This window comes from Camelus bactrianus, chromosome 21, assembly GCF_048773025.1.
Source record: "Camelus bactrianus isolate YW-2024 breed Bactrian camel chromosome 21, ASM4877302v1, whole genome shotgun sequence".
Classification (NCBI taxonomy): Eukaryota; Metazoa; Chordata; class Mammalia; order Artiodactyla; family Camelidae; genus Camelus; species Camelus bactrianus.
This window is the reverse complement of record NC_133559.1, coordinates 13,523,692-13,534,093: the sequence shown is the minus strand read 5'-3', so window position 1 is coordinate 13,534,093 and position 10,402 is coordinate 13,523,692.

Here is a 10,402-nt window from a genome sequence, read left to right as displayed (position 1 = left end):
ATTAAGTTATAGTCCCAGTTCCCACAGGCGGAAAGGAAAAGACGTCTGTGTCCTGACTTCTGGTCCAAGACCCATACACTGCCTTACCATTCTCCCGTTAGAGGAGCAGGCACCTTTCCATTATGCCTTCACATGTCCAGCTGCAGAGCAGAGTGAAGCTTAGCCGTGTCAATGCTGAAAACCAAGCTGAGTTCCAGGATTTCATTATTTATGATCTCCTGTCCCTAGAACATTGAATGTTATTTTCATTAATCACAAATATTCAGCAATCACTCACTGCTCTCAATTCTGAGCTGTTAAGAAATAGTCCTTCCTGGAAAGGATTTCCCTGGGGTAGGCCAGATGGCATCTGATCAACACTCCTTTGATCTTATATCTGTGTCTGCTTCTATTTTGTTATATTCACTAGTTTGTTGTATTTTTTAGATTCCACATATAAGTGGTATCACACAGTATTTTTCTCTCTATGACTTATTTCACTTAGTATAATGCCCTCCAAGTCCATCCATGTTGCTTCAAATGGCAACATTTCATCCTTTTTATGGCTTAGTAGTACTCCGTTGTGTGATATCTGTATATCACATCTTCTTTATCCATTCATCTGTTCATAAACACTAAAAAATACATCGAATTAGTGAATATAACAAAAAAGAGGCAGACTCACAGATATGGAGAATGTAGAAAGTGCAATGTTAGCTGTGGGCTTATCATATATGACTCGTATTATGTTGAGGTAAGTTCTCTGTGTATAAAATTTGTTGAGAGTTTTATGAAAGGATGTTGAATTTTGTCAAATTTTTTTTTCTGCATCCATTGAGATGTTTTTATCGGTCATTCTATTAATGTGGCGTATCATGTTTATTAATTTGTGTATGTTGAACCAACTTTGCATCCCAAGGATAAAGCCCATTTGGTGTTTGATCTTTTAAATTTGCCACTAAATTTGGTTTGTTATTATTGGTTGGGAATTTTTGCATACATACTCATTACACATATTGGCCTGTAGTTTTCTTGGAGTCTCCTTATCTGGCTTCAGTGTCAGGAAAATGTTGGACTTGTAATATGCATTTGGAGTGTTCCTTTCTCTTAAACTTTTTGGAAGAGCTTGAGAAGTATTGGCATTAATTTTTCTTTAAATTTTTGGTGGAGTTCACCAGTGAAACCACCTGGTCCTGGGCTTCTGTTTTTTTGGAAGGTTTTTGACTAAGGACTCAATCTCTTCACTCTTTATTGGTCTTAGATTTTCTATTTCTTCATGATTCAGTTTTGGTAGATTGCATGTTTCTTCTGTGTTGTTCAACTTGTTGGCATGTTTATTCATGGTAGTCTCTTATGATCTTTTGTGTTTCTGTGGTATAAGTCTTGAAGTCTCCTCTTTCACTTAAAATTTTTTGATTGTGTCATATGTCTCTTTTTTCTTTTCATTAGTCTCACTAAAGTTTTGTTGATTTTGTTTATCTTTTCAAAAAACCTCTTTTGATTTTTTAAACTTTCTGTTCTCTATATTATTTATTTCTGCTTCAATATTTATTGCTTTTTTCCTTCAGCTCTCTTTGATCTTAGTTTTTTCTTCCTTTTTTTAATTCTGCTCGAGGTAATGTTATGTTGGTTATTTGAAATCCAGTCATGTGGTGTCTCCAACTGCACCCTGCAGATGATTGGGGCTGAAGGCTATGCTGTGCTGTCTGACATGATCACTGTCCAGGCTTCTGGTTGGGTTGGGCTGTGGGCTATGCTCCACCATTGAAGGGGGTCATTGGCTTGGCCTCCTGCTTGGACAAGAACATGGGCTGTGCTCAGCAATTCGGTGAGACCATAGGCTGGGCTCTGCTTCTGAGCAGGCTCTAGGCCAAGTTACAAGGCTAGGAAATGCCACGAACTGAGCTCCAAGGCTTCCTGGGGTCACTGTTTGGGCTCTCTTGTCAGGCGGGACCAGAGGTGATACTCCACAGCTGTACTCTTCATAAAAATAATTCACTGAAATCTGTTAGGGTTCATTTTATATCCTTGCACATAGTAAATTGTTGCAGATTTTCCGAGATGACTTGAAAAGAATGTGTATTCTCTCATTTTTGGCCTTAGTGTTCTAAGTTTACAAATGTTCAAATGTTAAATTGTGCTACTTAAATCATCTATATTTTTACTTAATTTGTCATCTGTTTGATTGATTAAGTCCTTAGAGAAGGGCTGTGTATCCATGACAGACTACCTTGTATTATATTAACCCTCCTGCTGAAAAAAAAACTATAAAATTTGAGAGAAATAAAAAACAGCTGTATGAAACCATCAAAGAGCACCCAAAACAGTCAGAAACTAAAGGGTAAAATTTGGAGTGAAGCAAAATATATTGAGATAAATCCTACCTTCATCTGTTGCTTTCTCCCCCTCATAGAGTTAGCTGGCTCCTGACATGGAGCATAAATTCTGAAAAGAGTTGTAGCCTAGAGCTTTCAGCTTTATCACTGTGCTGAGTGGTAAAAATTAGAGGCAGCCAGGAGTTGAGGGGCTGATATCACTGAAGGGGGAAAAGACTTCAGAAAAATGAGCCTAAAATTTCAAATGCCATTTCCTCCCGTGGCAATGACAGATTCCTGTGCCATGCATGCACTGAACGTAGGCTAAGAATCCAAACTGAATGCATCTGCTAAAGCACAGATTTTGGCAGGATGAGGAATTTAAAAATAAAATCCGTCACATTTAGAAAGATGTTCTCAACTTAAAATTATGATCTCGTTGTCCAATTATTTCTTCTCATACTTTTATGATTTCATTTTTTTTTTCCTTTGAAGCTCTGATTCATTTGGATTTTATCCTGGCATGAAGTCCAAGATAGACTTTTATTTTTTGCCGTATGGCTTGGTTGTCCCCAAAGTAATTATTCAATAGTCAACTTTCTTCTACTGATTGGAGATGCTGCTTTTACATCTACAAAATCCATGTCTTAAAATAAGTAAAACCAAAGTCAGACAGATTGCTCTCAAGCACACCCCTCCTCAAGTGTTCCCGGTTTAATGAATGATGTCACTCTTTACCCCTTTACTTACACCAAAACCTTCGACTCATCTTTTACTCTTCTTTTCTCTACCAGGGCACTCACTGTGAACATACTCCTAATTTCCACACAAAGGGAGTGGGCAAAAATGCTCATCTCCCAGTTTTTTTATGGAAGGGTTTACCTGCATATTCTCCCAGCTGCTCCAGAAGGTCCAGCTTCCGACTGGTTTACATCTAGGTGCTGACTGTGACCCTCTCCTTTGAGATACTGACAGGTCATGGCATGCCCTCAGCCGCAGGAAGCCGCTAGGAAGAAGGACAATGGAGCTTGGGCAAGACTGATTGACGAGGTTCATTTCCCACACAAGACCAGTCTGTTAAGACTGGGAAAGGTGGCTTTTTACCCAATGCTCAGAAACCAACACAGAGTCAAGGAAAATGAAGAAATAGGGATAGGTTCCAAACAAAAGAGCAAGATACATCTCCAGAAACTGATCCTAATAAAATGCAGGATAGTGATTTACCAAATAGGGAGTTCAAAATAATGGTCGTAGAGGTGCCCCCTGAGGTCAGGAGAATCATGCATAAACAAAGAGACAGAAAATACTGTAAAAGTCCCAAACAGAAATCACGGAGCTGAACAATGTAATAATGGAACTGAAAAATTCAACAGAGGGCTTCAACAGCAGACCAGAAGAATCAGAAAAATGAATTAGTGAATTCCAAGAGAGGGCAGGGGGATTTATCTAATCAAAGAAGCAAAAGGGGGAAAAAAAAAAGAAGAGAGAGTGAAGATATATTTGGAGAATTATGGGCTATCATTAAGTGGATCAATATACACATAGAGATCCCAGAAGGAGAAGAGGGAGAAAAAGAAGCAGGGAGCTTATTCAGTGAAACAATGGCTGAAAAGCTTCCCTAGCCTGGGGAAAGAAAGACATCCAGATCCAGGAAACCAAAACAGTACCAAATAAGATGAATTTAAAGAGATCCACACAGAGACAGATTATAATTAAATTGTCAAACGTTAAAGACAAAGAGAGAATCTCAAAAGCAGTGAGGAAAAAACAGCTTGTAAGACAACTGTCAAAATTTTCAGCAGAAATCTTGCAATCCAGAAGGGCGTGGAAAGATATATTCAAAGTACTGGGGGAAAAGAAAAAAAGGAAAAAAAAAAAGCCTGCCAAACAAGAATACCTGTCAAAGTTGTCCTTTAGAATTGAAGGAGAGAGGAAGAGTTCTCCAGACATTGAAAAGCTGAAGACTTTTGTCCTCATCACCACTAGACTGGCCCCACTAGAAAAGTTAAAGGGAGTTCCTCAAGCTGAAATGAGAGAAGCTAATTAGTAACAGGAAGACGTGTGAAAATATAAAACTCACTGGCAAAGATGAAAAAAAAAAGTAAGCAAATTTTTAAACAGAAACAGAAAATGATTTAGGGTGTGGATATTTTTATTGTTAATGCTCTGTGTTGAGGTTTTTAAGGATGAATGTATTAATGTATCATCTGTGTAAGGAAACATTAATAAAAATTAACATCAAACCAGCCCCCACAAGAACTGAAATTTGATTACTGGGAAAATCAGGGAAGAGAGAAGAGTAGAGGAGGGAGAAGATTATTGGGTAGTTTAGCAGAGTGGCCAATGCGCTTTTAAGAACAGGGGTAACAAATAAAGAATTTTAAGGTTTTTTTGTGCTTTTGCATAGAAAACCCCAGCTGCCTCCTCAAACCTTCAGTAAAGTCTCAAATACACATTTATGTCCTTTTGTTTTTGTTTCATTTTGATTTTGTGGATTTAAGAGGAAGAGACTGTGTTCTCTCCTGGCTGGGGTGTACAGGGAGAAAGCTGCAAGAGTGTGTAGTTAACCACTGAAAGAATAAACTGTGAGCCAGAGCTAGCTACAGACTGTAAGCCCATTAGGGTGGGAAGAAAAGTGAAGGTGAGAATAACAGAAGATTTGAGCTGCTATTTGGGCTTCATGATATTTTTCCTTTTCCTTGTCTTTGAGAGGAGACTGTTCCAGTCAGGCGAGCATAAATGCCTTATTCTAATGAGCATCGTAACGTGTTAGTAGGTTTTCAATTTATAATTGTAAGCCTCATGTTAGTTCTGTTCATGTGAGTTACCATTTTTTTTTTTTTTTGGCTTGAACTCACTTAGGACATTGACTAGTCTTCTCAGTATCTTTAAAACTGAGGTTCATCTTCTGAATCATGTTGAATCCACCATGGAACCTCTTGGTGTTCAGTCATCCTTTCCTTAGAGAACCGTCTCATATGCCTTCTATTATTAAACTTCCATGCTGCTACCTTCCATTTGCTTCCTCTCTCTTTTGAGTCATTCTCTATGAAAAAAAAAAAAAGATATAATTATCTCCCCTCGAATCTACAACACACATTTGACTATACCCGCGCTTGCCCTCTTGCCTGTGACCTCATCAAGTTATTTAGTCTTTCTGAACCTCAGTTTCAACTCCTATGAAGTGAAGGAGATAATAATAACCTCATTAACAAAGCAATGGTTAAATGATACCACACTGGCCAAAGTGCTTAGCACTCTTGTAGGTCCATAGTAAATGCTGAGTCATTCCAGCTCATCTCGTCATGTAAGGATTCTGATTACTTTAATCACCATCAAATTTTTTCTTAGCTTCAGGGTAGCATTTTTCTCTGCAGTGGGGTTGCTATCAAAGCAAAGGGAGAAATTATCACCCCTCCTGCTTCTCACAGAATGGAACTTCTCTGCCTTTATGACTCTTGGTTCAAATAACAGATTCGTTATCCACAAAAATCTCATAGCTGATTGATTGCATTAGTGGGAATCACAAGCCTCCTGAAGGAAAAAATTTTATTCTTCCATTTAGCAATTTGTAGAGGATGAGGCTATAGAAAATAGCTGACCAACATTCACACTAGGCTATGCGAGTCAGCAAGCCAGCCAGGGCTGGAAAAATAGGGCTGTTAATTTTGTGGTAACATCTTATTTGTTTCTGGATGTTAAGCAGGGTTTAAGCTACTTAAATTATGTTGATTTGCCATGACAAATGCCACTGTATGGAACCTTTCAGAATTTAGTCATTTTTTCTCAGAAAACTCTGTCATGTGTCTGATATTACTAAACTTCCACATTGTTAAAGTTCATTTTTAGAACTTCCCATCTCTTTTGAGTCATTTCCATTTTCAAAAAGTTGGGTGGTCTGACCGTACCTACCTTTTCTTTCTCTCCTCTGCAATCTCTTTTCTTAGTCTGACCATGATCAGAGTTCTCCTCTTTCCAGCTTAAACTCTGCCATAAATCCAAAACTCAATAAAATGTGTTGCTAAAAATAATATGCTTAAAATTAGGAATTTATTACTATAAAACTAACAATTAAAAGTCTATGAAAATTTTAGGTGCATATTAATACTCTACAAATGCCTATGTGCATTGTTTTAGAATAGAATTGTATAATATAATTTAGACACATTAAGTAACCTCTCTGAACCTGGTTCCTTTTTTTAAAAGATGGCAGGATAATACTGTCTGATCCACTAACCTTCCAGAAAGAAGTCTATATAAATGTGAGCTGTGCTATTATTAGCAATGTTCTGGCTCTCTTCAGGTCTTTGGTTCAGTTTCATTGAAATAAAGCTCAGAGCAGACAAAACAAATTGGAAAAATAAAACTCTACTTCAGTGGAAATTGTTTTTATTAAATTTGCCAGCATATCAAATGATCAGATAAACTGGGACTCAATTTCTCAATAGGCAAATCAGATCACTCCAATCAATGTTTTATTTGAATAAAGATAAGCAAAAAATTCCTGCTTATCATAAAGAAAACATACAGTTCTGCTGTTCATTTCCATCTTAGGGAATTTCGCAAAAGGTCAGGAGAAGTGAATTAAGAATGTTAAGATTTTCCGAAACAAATAATGCTTCTAATAAAAATGTGATTCCTATTTAGAATTTTCTAAGTCGCCAACATTTCATTATCAGCAGAATGCCCACTTACGTTTATAGTGTTCTAAGCATTTTATGTTTTATTGTAAGTTTTATATATCCTGCTTGTCTCCAAAAATGTTTGAGAAGCATGCAACAAAGGATATAAATAATTTTCTTTCCTTCCTTCTCGGACAGGAGGGAAGGGAGCAGGGCACAACCACTGAAGGAATGACACAGCATTTGAGGACAGAACAAACTGGTTACTACCAAGACTGCAGAAGATTCAACTTCCAGTAGACCTTGAGCCTCATGGCACAACCACAGGTGCCATGACAGTTCCTAGGCTGACCATAAAAAGTCAAAAAGTGGGCAGGGGCCCAGTTCTTGGGCAAAGTAGTTGGAATAATCCTCCTACTCATTAGCATATGAAATTACCGAGCCCATAAAAACGAACAGCTCTGCACCTTGTGGTTGCTCTCTCTGTTGCCTTCTGAGACGGCCCACACTCTGTGAAGTGTGTATCTACTTTTACTTTAAACTGAACATCTTCACCCTCTTGATCTCTCTCCCTCTCACCTTTTGAGATGGCTTGCACTCTGCTATGGAGTGTGTATCTCTCTAAATAGACTTGTTTTCACTTTACCATGCCTCAGTCTTGAATTCTTCCCTGGGTGAATCAAGAACCTATTCTCTGACAACACTTCCTTCCTTCCTTCCCTCCTTTCTTCTTCCTTCCTCCCTCTCTCCCTCCTTCCCGCCCTTCCTTTCTTCCTCACAAAGAATGAGAGATAAATGTGCCATGAGGAGCACACAGCCTTGTGTGAGAGACAGGAGAGACTATTAAGTGTTGAAAGACTATCAAGACATGAAAGAAATGTGATGAGAACAGATAGAAGAATCAATCAGCTCTGCTCTGGGGAATCAGAAGAGGTTTCACAGAGAAGATGGCACGGAAGCTCGATCATAATTATTTTAGAAGCAAAATTAAGACATTTTAGCAGACTAAAAGCGGGATGTTCAATCCAGGCAGCGGGAACAGTATGTGTTAAAGAATGGCTTCACAGAGAGGTCCAACAGGAGAAGGAAGGCAAGGAGACTCGGATGGATATGCTCTACATCAGAAAATCTGTTGACGTTAGCTGAGAGGCTGATCAATTAGTTTTCTCTCACGCTGCAAATATTTCTTTTAATTTTTTGCAAATTGATTTCCTCTACTTTTCTTCCTCTTTACATGACCTTGTATTCATTGAGTTACTAAAGACTCAATGGATTGGTAATCCGTGAAGATCAGTAACTTTTTTATAGTTTCTGAGAGAGAGGAGGATACAGGGAAAGAAAAAACTCCTGCCATTAAGCCTGGAATCCCCACTAGGTGGGCCTTACATCACAGAGATTTAACCAACTTACTTTGTGGTGGAAAGAGAAAGAAACTCTGAACACTCCAGGCTAGGGAAGGTACATATTGTATCTATTTTCAGTTCCAGTAAAATAAAGACCTTCCAATGGCCTGAGAACTGTGATCTGTCCCCTGCTACCACTCTGACCTCATTGCCAACTATTCTCGCCATCACTCATTACACTCCAATCAGACTGGCCTGCAAGCTGGTCCTTCAATGTGCAAAGAATGCTTTCCCCGTGCCCTGAACATTCTTATTTCAGAAAACCATGTTTTTCATGTCTTAGCTCAAAAAGCCCTCTTGGACCATACTCCATAAAACAAGATCCACCCGCCCCTCCCCTATTGTATGCTAACCCCTTCTCTGACTTATTTTTCTTCTCTAAGCACTTATTTTCACTTGACATATTATATATTTTTCCTATTTTTTATTGTCTCTGTCTTCCCACTAAAGTTTAAGCAACCATAAGAGCAGGCATTAGTCTGTCTTGTCCAAATAAAGTATCTAGAAGAATTGACATTTAGTAAATGGTTAATAAATACATTGTGAAAAAATGGGAAACCTTTTGTATTGATACTATTAGCAAAAATTTATAGATAAGTAACCTGAATTCAGACAAGTGAAATAATTTTTCTGATGTTCTACGACTCATAAATCATTTGGATTTGAAAATACAAAGCCTCCTAAAGCTGTGATTTTCCATTATACAAAATTTTATTCCCTAAAAGGAAGCTTTCCATGAGACTTATCTTCAGATGTAACATCAGAATGTACACTGTACTTATCAGGGTTCCAAAATGTAGAAATAAAGTTCACTGAACCGGCTTAAGCAAAATGGACTTACAAATGGTAGCAGATAGTTCACAAAATCATTGGCAGAACTGAAGAAACAAGCAAGCTGAACTTCCGAAAAGGGCTACCGATAGCACACCCAGTACCCACACAGCTGCCAGCGAGCAGGTGCTACCTCTCCCGCTTTCAAGGAACTGCAGAAGCATGAAGTTAGTTGCTGTCGCTGCTGGATTCAGGGTAAGACTACCTCTGTGATAAACACAGAGCTGCTGAATCAGGAAAGTGACACCAAGGGTCTTAGATCCAGAATTCTACCCCCATTACCGTGATCCTTGCCAGCAATGTGACTTCCCTATATCTTGTCTCTTTCTCTGTGTAACTCCGTTCTGTATCAAAGACGCATACAAATCCGCCTGGCTGATGGAGTTCAAGTCACATTCAGAAACTTTGCTTCAGAGGGGACTGAGAAACGTAGTTCTGTAGCTTTCCAAGTTAGCAAAAGACTGAAAGGCAGGTTATAAGGGATTCAGAACTGTTGTTGACAGTTATGTGTCCTATGCTAGGCGTGTGTTAGTGCATAACCTTATTCAGTCTTCACAAAAACACTGTAAGGTCGATACCATTTTGCCCACTGAACTGATGAGAAGATAGAGGCTCAGAAAGTGATTGCCTCAAGTCATTAATGAGGTCATCTAATGAGAGATTCGTGTGCCTTCTTTCTGGAGTTTAACAGTGTCCCCCTTTCAGTGGCACAAATCAGCAACCATTGTTTTGTTCAATGTTGAACGCCTTAGGGTTAAGTAGAGGACCATGATGCCATTTTCCAAATGTAAAACCAGAGAGCGTACAAATTTTTTTATAAATTTATGATACTCCTCCATGAATGTCTTGCTGACTCTTAGCAGTGTTACAAAGTATGAGAGAGGTGGTTTGGGACTTTCCTTATGCAAAGTTGGCTCTTTGGTGCACTTCCATAATAGTCATGTAGTTCTCAGCTTTGCAAATATAAAATTTTGATTTTTATCAATTCTCTTTGGATGACTAGACTCTAAACAATATATTATTTGGGGAATATCTGTTAATATTCAACCAAATTTATAAGAGATGGACTTAACAACCATATGAAATAAGAATGAACTGCTACGTAATATTTACGAAGCATGTACTGTGTGACATGCACTGTGATAGATATTTACTTATGGATTTTTATTATTTCCCTAAAAATCTGGCAACTAGGGTTCCATCATTGAAAAAAGGGGGTGATAGAAAGCTTAATGACATGGTACCACAGGAG